The 15456-nt window shown below is 49.9% G+C and overlaps 1 protein-coding gene across 2 annotated transcripts in view; it reads left to right on the forward strand.

The window, feature by feature from the left end:
* The window catches only part of TNFRSF11A (TNF receptor superfamily member 11a), a 57245-nt gene that overhangs the window by 235 nt on the left and 41554 nt on the right, over window positions 1-15456 (forward strand). The gene's annotated exons all lie outside the window — the stretch shown is intronic.

The raw sequence follows: 15456 nt of genomic DNA on the forward strand, positions 1-15456 counted from the left end.
GAACCCGGACGCGCGGGCTGCGAGACGTCCTGGGACCTGGACGGAGAAGCGGGAGACGGCGGAAAGGCGAGGCGCTTCCGCGGGTGGGACGGCGGAGGGAGGGGAAGGGCGAGTGCAGAGATCTTGGAGCGCAGAACGCGGACTTGCGGGACCCCGCCACCCGCGCACGGGCTCCCAGAAGTCCACGTAGGGGCAGCCTTTGAGGTCAGTGATTGTCCAGACATTTCCGGAGCGCCAAGTTGGCGCGCAGGGTAGCTTCTGTGCAGACGCGGCCCCTGTCCCCCTGCGAACGGAGTGGGCGAGGGGAGAACTCAGAGCCGCACGCATGCCCACGCCGGGTACCCGCTCCTGAATGCGAGTTCTCCTCCCGGGCCACTTTGAGTCCCTCGGGACGCTAGGCCATCCCCTCTGCCTGGCTTCGCACCCTCTCCCCACCTCGGTTTCCTTGGTCATCCGAAGATCAGTGCTCGTCGCCTCACGGGGACGTCTAGAGCGCGCAGTGAAAGCGAATTTGGCAGTTTCTGCAGAAAAGCCGACATAAGATTTCCTTTTTATGCTCCCTTGTTTTTTACGTCTCGTGCTCCCCTCCGACCCTCCCCGCTGACAGCTTAAGGGCCACCAGGTCGGGTTCTGGCTCCGAATGACCGGAGAATCACTTGTCCTCCGAAGCGCTTTGATGATGTTAGGACAGAATACTGTTTGCATTTGGAGGAACCGAGGCACACGGGGTGCCGCAAGCCTGCCGGGGAGCCCCAGGCTGAGGCCTGTTGCGCAGGAGTTGGGATGGCGGTGGCCATCCTCTCTGGTGCCGGCCCTCCTGGGGCTCCCCAGCCCGGGATGCACCTGGGGCTCCCCACGGGGGCCTTGGGCCCTTGCCCTGGGAGGGCCTCCCGGCTTCAGCGTGAAGAGTGCGCGGTGCGGGGTCCTCGCCGCCTGGTTTGGCCAGAGATTTCTTCCCCACCCCACCCAGGACGGTTGCGGATAAAGCTGGTTACTGATTTTCTGTCCTCCTGGTGGAGAGCTACCTGGTGCGGCAAACCCAGCACCACAAATGCTGTAAAAACCTTGCGTAGTTGGAAGTGCCTCGGAGGGAAGGGTAAATGGCAGTGGTTTTCTTGGTTTGGGCAGTTTCAGATTTCCCTTCTCGGTTACAGTTGGCCGAGGCTGTTCTGTTAACATGGGTCTGCAGAATGGCCCAGAACCCTGCGGAGACAGGCCAGCCGCTTGTAGAGCCGTGTTCGGGGCCAGAGAAGGTGGGGCGGGGGAGCCAGCCTAGGGGGAAAGCCTTGACAAAAATAACAGGAGTGTGCTGTAGGCTGGAGCAGACGACGCTCATGAAGGTTCATTCCATTTCGTTCCGACGGGTATGGGTCTCAGGATAGTTGAGGGAAAAGAAGGCGGAAAAACCTAATGGAATTTTTTCATTTTAAGCACGTCAGGCGTTGCTTAATGAAGTGCTCAACAGGTTGGACAGGGTGCTACCTTACTTGAACCAAAGGACCAGAGCTCCAGTGAACAGTTAGCCACCTGAGAAAAACCTGTGCAGTTTCAAAAAAGCATCTCACGGGGCGCCTGGGTGGCTCAGTTGGTTAAGCATCTGATATTGGCCTAGATCATGATCTCCCGGTTCCTGAGTTCAAGCCCTGAGTCTGGGCCACTGTGCTGACAGCTCAGAGCCTGGAGCCTGTTTCTGATTCTGTGTGTCTCTCTGTCTGCCCCTCCCCTGCTCACACTCTGTCTCTGTCTCTCTCTCTCTCTCTCCCCTAAAACTAAATAAACACTTAAAAATTAAAAAAGCATCTCACACTACTATTGCAAAATCTGTATACGTACGTATATTCGTAAAACGCAGTAGGTTCCAATATGAACAACAAATGCTGTCAAAACAAAATTATTTTTCAGAGATAGCTTTCGACAGGTGCTATTTCCCCTCCCTTTCCCTTTTGGCCACTTGAATCCTGTGCAGTTTTTAATCACGTCTAAACAGGAAACAAATGACACTGAGACAGTTGTAATCAAATGAGAGAGGTCTGTGCCAGTCTCGCCAGCGGAGATCCATGAACTCTGACAGCCGAAGGTAGCTGCCGTGCTGCTGCGTCCTCCCCAGGCGAGAATGTGGTATGTGCACTTGTGGTGTGTGGTATTTTGTGTAATGAGTGCTTCTTTGGCCAACCTATTCTATTCGTTCAAAGCCAGGAATTGTATTGGCGATCCGTGGAGGTTGGTTATCACATCCTGGGCGAGGCTTGAAGAACTCCTTAGTGAGAGGCAAGGGGTATTGGCTTTGTAAATCGCTGGCAAAACCAGCTTCTAGGGAGCGCTTTTTGTACAAGTATTTATTTTCATTTACATTATGCTACACAGATGTATTTATTTAAAAAAATTTTTTTTAACGTTTATTTATTTTTGAGACAGAGAGAGACAGAGCATGAGCAGGGGAGGGGCAGAGAGAGAGGGAGACACAGAATCTGAAACAGGCTCCAGGCTCTGAGCTGTCAGCACAGAGCCCGATGCAGGGCCCGAACTCACGGACCGCAAGATCATGACCTGAGCCGAAGTCGGACGCTTAACCGACTGAGCCACCCAGGCGCCCCTGCTACACAGCTTTAAATGTACCTGGAAGGCTGACAGTTTTGCCCTTTAAAACATTTCTGTGATTATCTCTCTGTCTGCCTATATTTGTGAGGGAATTTGTTTTCAGACATAAGAAGAGTATTTGCCCACAGATAAATCCTTTTGTGTTTTTATGTTGATAGTTCCACTGTTTATTCCAAGTAAGGAAATACAGAAACTCCCTGTTTTGGGTGCCTGGGTGGCTCAGTCGGTTTAAGTGTCCAACTTCCGCTCAGGTCCTGGTCTCGCTGTTCGTGGGTTCAAGCCCCGCATGGGGCTCTGTGCTGACAGCTCAGAGCCTGGAGCCTGCTTCGGAGGCGGAGGAAAGTGAACAAGTAAAACTCGAGCAATCAGGGTGGGCTTTGGAGGAAGGGGTTTCTGCCATGGTCATTGCAGCATGGGTAGGAAACGAAGGGTCAGATTCCAAGAGGCAGCTGGGGAAGGAGAACTTTCTAGTCGAGAGAATGGCATGGCTGATTCAGGCCTAAAGGAATCTTAGGGAAAAACAAACAAACAGACAAACAAACAAAACATACCACTTTTTTTTTTTTTTAATGACTTTACAGATGGTACAAAGCACTTAATTCAGGAAAGCCAACAGCAGACAGGACGCGAAACATTTATTATAGTTTTTGAGATAACTCTTGTATGGCTCCTGGTGAGGTGGTAAGGTAGACTGATCAGAAGCAGATAAGCCACAGGGCCCTGGGAAAGCCTGTGGGGAGACCCCACGGAGGAAATCCCCTCGAGTGGAGCTCTGTGTTGTAGGATAGACACCTGCCCGCTGTCTTCCTGGCCCCCTCCCATCCTGGAGGGAGGCCTCGGCTCTATTGCAGTACTTTGTTTGGAGAAGCACACCCTTGTGGATCCGTGGTCGTTAGTTCATTTTGTTGATAGCCAGGGTTTCAAATGTCTCCCCTGCTGTTTCCTTCCCGCTGTTTCCCCCAAAGTGACACATTTGTAATATAAACACATTCTCTGGGTTGATAAGGAAATATGAGCTTGCTTTTTCAGTTATCTACCAGCGATTCTTACACCAGGAAAACTGAAACAATAAAGGTGTATCTTTGAAGGTCAATAAATCAGTGTTTTATGAGGCCATGGAAAGGGGACTTCCAAACCCAGGCCTCCTTTGCGGAGAGGGTTGTGTGTAAGAAGGCGCCGTGTGAACTTTATCTGTCATGTCAGTGTTAAAATTTCCCTCACTGTATTTTCCTATTTTTGAAGTACATGGGAAAAAAATATCAGTGTTTTTTCCCCACACGACGTGTGCAACGGACTAAGAATTTTGTCTAGGCCGTTCTTGTGTTGGTTTGTTTTTGGCTTGGTGTGTTTTTTGTTTTTGTTTCTCTGAGATGGGTCTGCACCCTGGTCATCAGCTTTACAGGTGATTCGCCCACAAGGGCACCTACCGTCCCGGCCAGGTGGCCGCCCTGTGTCCCTGCAGCATCCTGAGCCCCACCCACAAGGGGAGCACCCCCGCCTGAGCACACAGCAGCCTGACCTCACCTCGGAGCACACCGAGCTGGCCTGGGCAGCATTCTGCCCGGCAGGTGATTTTCCTTCCCAGTACTCCTCCTGGTTGGTCGGAAGTCATCCACTTTCTCTTTGTGTTTCCCTCTGCTTGCAGGGAGTGGGCTTCCTATAGGGTCCCCTGCTAGACACTCATTTCATCCTTTCTACCCCAAAACCCTGAGCCCAAAGAAACCCAGACTGAGATGGCCGGCTTCAGCAAAACAGAAGACCTGGTCCGTCTGAAGTTCTTAGTGAGCTTTTGAGGTTGAGCTCCGAGTGGGCGGTGAGTCAGATTACACACAGCCCCATGTGTCTGTCCTCATTCTGAGAGACGCTGTCAGCCTGTTTCCTGCCAGAGAGACCGACGTGCCCAAGCGCCCCTGGCAGGCTTCCCCTCCGTCTCCGAAGTCAAGGGCTGGCACCCCCGTCCGCAGTTTGAAGCACATTCTTTGTGGATGTGTGCTGATGATTTGATACCTGTATTTGTTTTGTGGGCCCCTCCTCTTCCAGCCTTTGATGTCTGTGGGCTCCCACATTCAGGACAGGGAACTCACTCGTGAGCAAGAAAACAACCTGTACTCATTTATTTCAACAAAGTGAGCCCGTGCTTACCGCGTGTGGGACACCCCACAGCAGGCTGAGGGGACAGAGACCCCCCCCCCCCCACAGCCCCTGTCTTCGGGAGGCGCGCTGACGTTTAGGATACCATACAGGAGGAGACCGGTTTCCTGGGAGCATTTTCCACGTGTGGTGGGCGCCCAGGACGAGGAGTGCTTTAACCTGCTTGAAAGAATCTCTCCTTCCTTTCCTCCCAGTTTGTCCAAAGCCCAGAAGGAGGGACAAGAGGGCAGCGTCTGGGCTGGGGACCCACGGGTGGCTGGGGCCAGGAGGTATGACTGCAGTGTTTTCAGGGAACTCGTAAAAGGATGGCATTCCTGGATTTCCAAGGGCACGTGGCGGGGGAGGGCAGCACCAGCACTCAGGGGCCTTGAGGCCTGCGAAATAGTTTAGATGCTATCTTGCTGTACTGTGGGCTGGGAGGGTCATGATCAGATGCGTGCCTTATGGGGAAGGGTGTGTGTTGGGTGGGTGGGGGGGGGCAGTAAAGAGGCCACTGCCCTGGTTTCGGGAAGAGCTAGCAAAGGCTTGAATCAGGTCGGTGTAGTGGCGAGAAAAAGGAGAAGCCAAGTGCAGGAGTGATTTCGGAGCCAGCGGAGTTGTGCTAGGTGCCCACAATACAGGGGCAAAGGATGTGGTCGGACCTATTACTTAAAAAAACCAAAACCAAAACAAAACAAAACCCAAGGTGATAGATGTCAGAATAGAATAGCTGACCATTTGGATGGTGTTTCTCACGGCTTATGAAGGAAACTTCTGTCTCAGGTTCAACTAAAGGATTTTTTTCACCCCCTAAACAAGCAATAAAAGAGGGTGAATTTTAGGCTATTGAATCCCAGCTGCTCTGGATTATTTTATCGTGAGGAGGAGCCAGAGTTCTTCACACCCCATACAGGTAAACAAGCCAAGAGCGCCCAAGGCACCAGGATCCACAGGAAATCTGTGTGCTCCGGAATTTAGAACCATATCCTGTCCTAAAGGTGTCTTTGAACCAGAAGTTCAGGATGTAGGCAAATCTAAAACTCAGGACTGAAGAGAGATAAGCAGCCAGGGATCCCAGAGGGTCCATCATTAAAGCAGGTGCGACCTGACCCTCGGTCTTCCCACACTGGCCTCAAATATGTCACCTGCCCCCAGACAGAAGCAGTGTTTACCTTGGACCTATGGCTTAGCAAACACTTCTCACTTGCACAAAACACTGTTTCCTGGTGGCTTGCTAGTGCCTAAGAGGAATGTTTCCCTTTCTCTCTGCTCAGCTCCCTCCTGCCCACCCCCCCCCCCAAAATCTAGCAGAGCAGGTGACGCAGAGGCCCGTCTGGCACAAGCAGAGTCCAAAAGCTGCCAGGTTTCCAAGTGGAAGGAAGAACCGACAGCAAAAACTAGCCTTCCAGTTTATCAGAGTAATAATAACTTATTACATTTCCTGTGCACTGTTGAGAGTGCAAGAGCCACTTCCTCCAGCTACCAGAAATTTGAAGACTTTCCATTAAAAATGAGGAAGAAAAACCCTCTAACTTTTCGTGAATGCGATGGTTAAACCTGGCAAGTGGGGAGAGAGGACTGCGGTATTGCATAAATCCCAGGAAACACCACAGTGTTTGCACGTGTGGGTTCTCATGACATCCCCAAATGCAAAAAGGAACCGCTTCCCTAAGGTACTGATTTAAAAAAAAAAAAAAAAAAGTTACTCTTTGTCACGTGTATCCTTACAAAAGCAAAAGTGTATCCTTAAGTAGCACAGACAGCTGCCAGACCCATATCCAGTTAAAGGAAATCTGTAAAGAGCCCTTCCCTCCTGTCAACTTTGTACCCAAGATACAAAGGCAGGATCCGTATGAAATTTTTTATGGTCATGGAGAACCTCTTCCATTGGAAAGCATAGTAGAGATTCACGTCTGCCTCTGCTACCCCAGTTAATAATTCCCAATATCAGGAACTTCCCTGTAGCAGACCTAAATCTAATATGTCACAATTTGACCCCATTTCCTCAAATTTGTTCTTTCATAGGGGTAAAGATCAGTTGGTCAGTGTTCTTTATTTTAATGTTTCCATTGTTGAAGATTGTTACCCGCAACTTCCCTCTGCCCAGAGTTATTCATGCTGGTTCCTTTAACCTCTCTGTCAGCCTTTTTTCCTTTCAATTCAGTGGATCCTGATTTTGTACTTACTGGCAAAAACCACAAACGAACAAGAGGCCAGAAGACCCCGTCAGACTTCTGCCACACCGCCTGTGACCAGGAAGGCTCCCCGTCTAGTAGGGAAGATAAGACAGTCTGGCACCCCTTGGAGCCACGAGGGTCTAAAGGTCTACCAAAGAGGAAGGGCGAGATGTCCATGGGCACAGGGCGGGTGGGGCGGAGGGAGCCGAGTGGAGAGCCGAGCAGGTGCTGCATGACCTGGTCCTGGAAAGGCAGAGATGACTCCGAGGGCAGACAGCAGGGGAAGGGGCAGCGGTGGGGACAAGCAGAGCAAACCTGGAAAAATTGAATCCAGTCCTGACGTCTGGAGTCCAGGGCTGGCCGGAGACACCAGGAAAGGATAAGACCACCTTGGGGGGGAGAGGGGGTGTGTGCTTTGGTTAGTCACGAAGGGCTGTGTGAACAAACGTCAGGAGCTGGGACGCTGCCCTATGGAGAGTGTGGCCCCTGGACCCAGCATCTGCACTACCTGGGAACTTGATTAGAAATGCACATCCTCGGGGCACCTGGGTGGCTCAGTCGGTTGAGCATCCGACTTCGGCTCAGGCTCATGGTCCGTGAGTTCGAGCCCCGCGTCGGGCTCTGTGCTGATAGCTCAGAGCCTGGAGCCTGTTTCGGATTCTGTGTCTCCCTCTCTCTCTGACCCTCCCCCGTTCATGCTCTGTCTCTCTCTGTCTCAAAAATAAATACACATTAAAAAAAAAAAAAAAAGAAATGCACATCCTCAGGCCCTACCCGGTGTCTACGGAGTCGAAAATTCTGGAGGTAGGGCCCAGCAATCCAGTTTAATAACTTCCCCAGGGCATTCCGATGGCAGCGTAAGGTTGAGAACCGCTGTTAATAGACCAGGGGATGCAGTAAAAAGGTTTTGAGCTCGGCTCTAAATTCATAGTTTGTGACCGAGTACGTTAAAAACACCTGCCATTTGTTGAATCCCTCTTGTGAGCTGGGGATGGGATGCCTCTTGTGAGACAGGTGCTGGGTGCTTTACATAGATTATCTCTCTTGCTTTTTTTTTTTTTTTAATGTTTATTTATTTATTTTTGAGAGAGTGAGAGAGAGCAGGGGAGGGACAGAGAGAGAAAGAGAGGATAGAATCCCAAATAGACTCCACGCTCAGCCAAGAGCCTGACACGGGGATCGAGCCTACGAACCGTGAGATCATGACCTGAGCCGAAATCAAGAGTGGACGCTTCACCGACTGAGCCTCCCAGGCGCCCTTAGATTATCTCTAATCCTCAGTCCACTTTGGCCAGGACGGTGGGGAAAATGAGGCCCAGAGAGGCCCAAGTGGCACAGTTCATTAGTGTTGGTGCTGGAGCTCCTCCTAAGAGTCCTCTCCAAGGGCATGGCCTTACCCCCTCCGGGGAGCTGCTCATACAGTCTGCATGGCAGGGTGGGGACCAGAGCAAGGCGGTTTAGGAGTGGGGGTGGGGGGTGGGGACAGAAGCAAGCTTTTTAGTGTATCAGAAATCCTGTAACCAGTCTGCAGTTGTGATCAAGGGTGCACGCTCATGTGGGCTTTCTCTTACTGTTATTATGCAAAAAGAAAAATGCTGTGACTTTAAGGCCAGTAAAGTTTAAACAGGCACCCGGAGCACATAGCGCAGGGTCTGTGGGCCAGTGATCCCTGACTCAGGAGGAGAAGAAATGTGATGGATTGAATCACCTCTGTCATTTCCTGAGGCAAAGGCATCTCTGCCTCCTCTGTGCTCCCCCAGCAGAAATAAGCTGTGCGATAGCCCTGCTCCTGCTCCTGCTAGGACACCCCACGGTCCTGTGTGTGTCCCCCACCCCCCACCTCCCTGCCACCTGCTCGGCTCTATCCCGGTTGGGGTGGGGGTGGAGACAAGATGGGCTAAAGGTAGGTTAAATGTAGTTCTGTTATATTTTTTCAAAATTTTTTAATGTCTATTTATTTTTGAGAGAGACAGTGTGAGTGAGGGAGGGAGAGAGAGAGAGGGAGACACAGAATCGGAAGCAGGCTCCAGGCTCTGAGCTGTCAGCACACAGCCGGACGCGGGGCTTGAACTCCTGGACTGGACCGTGAGATCATGACCTGAGCCGAAGTCGGACGCTTAACCGACTGAACCACCCAGGCGCCCCAGTTCTGTTATATTTTTAAAGGCTCTGTATGTCTTAGTATTACTATGATTACAGTGAATTTGGGGACTCCTCTCTTGCCCCAAATTTGGATGTGTCTACCATGGCACAAGTCTAAATCCTTCCTATTCCCAACAATTGTTTTTCAATGCCTTACAACTCACTGCACTAAGTAGTGGGAGAAAAGTTCCAAAAAGAAAGCGGGTCAGAACGCACATAGCCTCTGGTCATTGTCAGGGCTTGAGATTTCCCCTGGAGTGAGAGAGAGAGGGAGCCTCCAGTGGGGTTTGGGTGGGTAATAACACATATTACTAATGCACAATAGCAAGAAACCTAGAAACAGACCCCAAGCCTGTGACAATGGAGCGTAAGACACAGGGGCAATTAAATTCAGTGGGAACACAACCGGAATCGGTCTTAAATGTTAACCCATTCATTTCTAATAGTTACAAGGTTTAGAAACGTCTTTAATGAAATCATTAAAAAATTGCCCCCTTCCGATGAGCTCAGGTTTTCTATGGCCCACTTGGGGTCCCTGTGATCAGGCCGTTAAGGTCATACTTATGGGTAAGACTACAAATGAGCAAACCATCAGAATGTACAACTGATCGGTTGTCGCCTGAACTGTGCAGAGCAGTCCTCGCGGGCCTGGGAATGCAGAGGTGATGAGGTCCAGCTGCTCCGCCTGGGGAGCAAATCTCCAGTGACCTCACGGAGGGCTCTTCCGGGGTGAGAGGCACTCTGTTCCCGGGCGTTGGTGACGGGCAGGAGGCAGGAGCAGCTGTATGTGTGCGGGTTGGGCAGATCTGTGTTCTGTCCCTATTAGAAAAGAGAATTTGAGGGGCACCTGGGTGGTTCAGCTCGTTAAACATCCGACTTCGGCTCAGGTCATGACCTCATTGTTCGTGGGTTGAAGCCCCACATTGGGCTCTGTGCTGACAGCTCAGAGTCCGGAGCCTGCTTTGGGTTCTGTGCGTCCCTTTTTCTCTGCCCCTCCCCTGCTCCCTCTCTCAAAAATAAATAAACATTAAAAACAAATTAAAAAAAAAAGAAAAGAATTTGAGCCTGAGGTTTTGGGGTTTTGTTGGTTGTGTGTGTGTGTGTGTGTGTGTGTGTGTGTGTGAGAGAGAGAGAGAGAGAGTCAGTGGGAGGCGGGGCACGAGTGAGTACAGGGCAGAGAGAGAGAGAAGCTGGGCTCACCCAAAGTAGGGCTCTTGTTTTACACAAGGCAGGACTCCCGCTCAGCCGATGTGGGACTCAAACTCATAAACCATGAGATCATAACCTAAGCTGAAGTCCGACGCTTAACGGTCTGAGCCACCCAGGCGCCCTGGAGAAGAGATTTCTAATCTCATTTGCAACCCCCTCCCCCGCCCCCGTATCTCTAATTTTTGCCAAATTGGTGGAACCCTTCCAAGCCCAAGCTTGGGAGTTCAAATTTGATCCAGAACTAGTAGAAAACTGTATCTTCTGTAAAGGGAAGTTATGAGATCACAATGGTCCTTCAGGTAAAGTATTCAATTTAACAGACTTTGAGCATTTGCTACACGCCTAGCGCTGGTCCAGCCTGCTCACCACTAACCGTCCAGCGGGCTCCTGCATAGACCTTGAGGATGCAGGACGTTAAGGAAAGTAAAGCCTCTCGCATAATACCTGGCACACACTAGGTGTTTTATAATGGCCAATTCTTCCTTCACTCCCATTCAGGATAAATGGCGTGTGTATCCAGCAATGGGAGAAGTGGTTCTCAACATCCATTATACAGACAGAAGGATCGTGCAGTGCTCGGGGAAGTGACAGTGTTCTGGCTCTGGGTCTGTAACGTAATCTCTGACCTCGCTACCCCAAGACCAGCGGCGATCACCTGGAAGCCTGTTAGAAATGCAGACTCTTGGGGCCTGCCCCAGACCTACTGAATCAGAAGCTGCGTTTTCATAAGACCTCCAGGTGATTCTGTGCACATTCGAGAAGCAGTGGACTTCACTCCGAGGGCCAGGGGCAGTTTCTCTGGCCATTGTGGGGGCTAGTGACTTTATAAGCTTGATACATTCCCAGAGTGAAGGCAGGGCCCAGAAAGAGCCTTGGCCTCCAGCAGACCTGCAAATGCTCTTGGATTTGCAGGGGTCACTGCCTTTTAGTACAGGAAAGAAGAAAAAGTAGTTCTCATCTCATATGAATACAAGTTAAAAAAAAAAAAAAAGATTCAGGAAGGGCAAAAGGAAGGGAGGGAGGAAGGGAAGAAAGGAAAGAAAGAAGAAAGAGAAACGGAAAGGAAAAGAAACAAAAAGAAAAGGAAAGAAGGAAGGAAAGAAAGACCTTAACTGGGAGAATAAAGGAGCATTCACTGGGGCCTGTTGGGTGATACCATAAGGAGTCAAAGCCATCCTAATTACTGTGTTTAGGAAACAAACCGTCCTGGCACTTTCCTTTCAAGTAGCCCACAGCTGCAAACTTGTCTCCCTCTTTATCTGTCTGGAAGACAAAGACACTTGCAATTAAGGTTTTGAAATGCAAGGTTATTTCTTCATTTTCCCCAGGGCCACATGTTTTCTTTTCAAGGAGCAGAGATAATGAATGTATTGTGAGGAAAGTAAGAAAGAGGGTGGAGCAAAAATCAATGCACCTTTGATAGGCCCCTTCTGAGTAAGTGCGGCCTCCTGGTTTTCCTTAAGGAGCACACCTGGAGCCAAGGTGGTCAGGGGAAGGTGCTGCGGGGTCCACACAAAGCAACTGCCAAGATCGCCCATCAGGTCAGTTCAAGGCTTGCTAAGTCAAAATGGCGTCAAGAGAGAAGTTACTTTTATTTATTTATTTTTGAGAGAGAGAGAGAGAGAGAGAGAGAGAGAGAGAATCCCAAGCAGACTCCTTGCTGTCAGCGCAGAGCCTGCTTCGGGGCTCAGACTCAGGACCCTTGAAGTCATGACCTGAACCGAAATCAAGAGTTGGACGCTTAGCTGACTGTGCCACCCAGGCGCCCGAGTCTATGTTTTTAAGGTGTTTTTTAATCAAACCTGACCTCAGTCAGATTTTTTTTCTGTGCGTAATATCTATTCCTAAAAAAATTTTATGGCAAAATGTTTAAGGTTGTAAATTTGATGTTATTTTATCACAATTAAAAATAAAAATAATTTTTTTTTAACTCTTAGGGCAGATGATGGGGCGTCTGGGTGGCTCAGCCGGTTGAGCGTTCGACTCTTGGTTTCCGCTCAGGTCATGATCTCACAGTTCGTGGGTTCGAGCCCCACTTCGGGCTCTGCACTGACAGCTCCGAGTCTGGAGCCTGCTTGGGATTCTCTCTCTGCCCCTCCCCTGCTTGCTTGCTCTCAAAATAAATAAACTTAAAAAAATAAGAAATATCTAAACAGGGGCGCCTGGTGGCCCAGTTGGTTAAGTGTCCGACTTAAGCTTGGGTCATGATCTCATTGTTTATGGGTTCGAGCCCCGCGTCGGGCTCTGTGCTGACCACTCAGAGCCTGGAGTCTGCTTCCGATTTTGTGTCTCCCTCTCTCTCTTTCTCTCTCTCTACCCCTCCCCGGCTCGCTTGCTTTCTCTCAAATATAAACATTAAAAAAAATTTTTTTAATAAAATAAGTAAAATAGAACTATGGCAGATGTTGTAAGGCTGCCTACTAATGAAAATAGCATGAAGTGCTTATTATTTAACCTTTGATGGTGTTAAGTCAACGTCCCAGGTGAACCTAAAGTCAGCACCACACAGTCTGGGTGCTGCAGGGATGTACTAACTCACGATCCGGATGCTTCTGGAATCAGTTGTGTGACTTCCTGTGCTATCCTCCCTCACTGCATTAGTCACATGGACCTTCCTGCTCTTCCTGATCAAGCCTTGCACACTCTCGGGCTTTTGCAAATGCTCCCTGCTCCTTACGTCCACCTGGGAATACTCCTGCTCCTGATACTTGCTGTGAACTTGGTTCGTTCCTTCACTTTATCCAGGTCTCCACTGAATGTCGTCTTACCAGAGGGTCCCCTTCTGAGCCCGTTATAGCTTACCCTGTTTTATTTCTTCCGTCACACCCATTACAACCAGATTTCACTTTATGTTTATTTATTGTCTTGTGTGGACTATAAGCAAGGACGCACTCTTTGTCCCCAGGACCTCCCTGCTCCCTCTTCTCTCTCCCTCCACCTGTCCAAGCACCTGCCTTCTGGTCACCCTGCTCTGTCTCTGCCCCTCACCTCTCCCTGCATGGCTTTGTGCGCCTCCCTCTGTGATTGCTTCCCAGTCCAAGAGCTGGGCCCACGTTCTCGCTCTTTCCCTGCCAGTGAGGGCCATATCCAGGAGCTTAATGGGACTTGGCTTTTTCCAATACATGCACCAGTTCCTGAACCGCCGTGTGGGTCTCTGTTACAGTCGTCTTTCCTCTCTGTCTGTGCCTGTATCCAGTGCTAAATGCTTTGAGAGGCCAGGGATGGGCTAATTTCTTTAGTCTGGCACCAAGCCAACCCCTTGCCCAAGTACGTGAGGGCTCAGTACAGACAGCTTTGAAAGTGTGATGATAGAGGTTTTAAAGAGGTAGATGCTGCCTGTCATTAAACCCTAGACTGGAGCAGAATGTGTCTGCTGGTCATGAGCTTGATGAGTGACAGGCAAAGGAGGGAGTGGCCTTAGTTTTTATTTGCACAGTGAGTAAATGAATCACAGCCCCCTTTGTGGAAGGTAGTCTGCACGTGGGGAGGGGGTTGATTTCATATTTGTGATTTTCCGTGAGCCGGTAGGAGTTGACCAGCTGTGATGAATGCCCTTCGAGTTGGCGTTTTCCCTCCTCTTTGTCACTGGAAGCGTATTCATTAAATGCATTTTAGAATGCCCCAGACCCTTCAGCAGCAGGTCAGTTAGCAGAGTATTTGTGACCATCGTGACTTCCTTCACAATCTCTGAAACAAACTAGACACATTTTTTCCTGTTAATCAGAGACTACTTGAGCCTCGTTTATAGCAGGTGTTTTTTCTCTTTTAAAAATGTTTTAAAGTTTACTTGTGGAGGAATAGGTTCTACTTACATAAGTGGATTCGAAAAAAGCTTAGGGTGGAAAGCCGCCACCGTGGGGCAATAGCACCCAAGGTGAGCTAGCGAGGTAGTGTAATGGGATCACGAGTAACTCGTTTTTTTTTTTTTTCAACGTTTATTTATTTTTGGGACAGAGAGAGACAGAGCATGAACGGGGGAGGGGCAGAGAGAGAGGGAGACACAGAATCGGAAACAGGCTCCAGGCTCTGAGCCATCAGCCCAGAGCCCGACGCGGGGCTCGAACTCACGGACCGCGAGATCGTGACCTGGCTGAAGTCGGACGCTCAACCGACTGCGCCACCCAGGCGCCCCACGAGTAACTCGTTTTATCACCTGCAGAAAATTACTTAACATCTGACGCCAATCTGTTGCACTTTGATCACAAACTCCACTTGCGCCCAGACCCTTTGCTTCTTACACGCACAAATTAATGATTCTTGTCTGATTGTTTTCTCCACGTTCACGTGTGTAAGATCTTGTTTTCTTCACGTTCACCACGTGGGTAATGTCTCGTGAGCTCGATAAACACGGAGACGAAAGCGTTGTCTGGGGTTCTGGTCTCCTCCTGGACATTAGTCTTTTGTATTCAATTCTGCGTCCACGCTCTTGCTGGACAGAACCCAAACTCGTAGTCTGTGACATTTATTTATTTATTTATTTATTTATTTATTTTGAGAAAGAGAGAGTACATGCAAGCGGGGGAGGGGCAGAGAGAGAAGGAGGGAGAGAAATCATTTATTGAGGGCGGAGGGAGAGAATTGATTGATTGATTGCAGAGAGAGAAGGAAAGAGAGAATCCCAAGCAGGTTCTGTGCTAAGAGCGCAGAACCTGCTGCGGGGCTCAAACCCACGAACCTAGACGTAGTGACCTGAGCCGAGATCAAAAGTCAGATGCTTCGCCGACTGAGCCACCCAGGCACCGTAACAGATCTTTTTTTCTTCAAGAGCTGTGTGTGAGATATACATCTGTGAAATGAATTATATTTTATTTTTTTTTAAGCTTGTTTATTTTGAGAGCAAGATCAGGGAGGGGCAGGGGCAGAGAGAGAATCCCAGGAAGTTTCTGTGCTGTCAGTGCAGAACCCAACGTAGGGCTCAAAGCCACGAACCATGAGATCACGACCGGAGCCGAAACCAAGACTCGGACGCTTAACCAACTGAGCCACCCAGGTGCCCCAGTGGGTTATATTTTAAACACTCAGGGTGTTTTCTGTTTAAACCCTCTGATTCTCTGAATCTACTTGCATTATGACTTGGGCCACATACCTGGCTGATTTAACGGTGTCTCCAAGTCCTTGGTGTGTGCCATAGCTCGGGGTCTCCCCAGCGAGGGGAGTATGCTAGGTGACCTCTTGGGTGCGTGGGGGATTCTCCAAAAGC

The sequence above is a fragment of the Puma concolor genome, chromosome D3 (assembly GCF_028749965.1).
Source record: "Puma concolor isolate L17-30 chromosome D3, mPumCon1.1.hap2, whole genome shotgun sequence".
Classification (NCBI taxonomy): domain Eukaryota; kingdom Metazoa; phylum Chordata; class Mammalia; order Carnivora; family Felidae; genus Puma; species Puma concolor.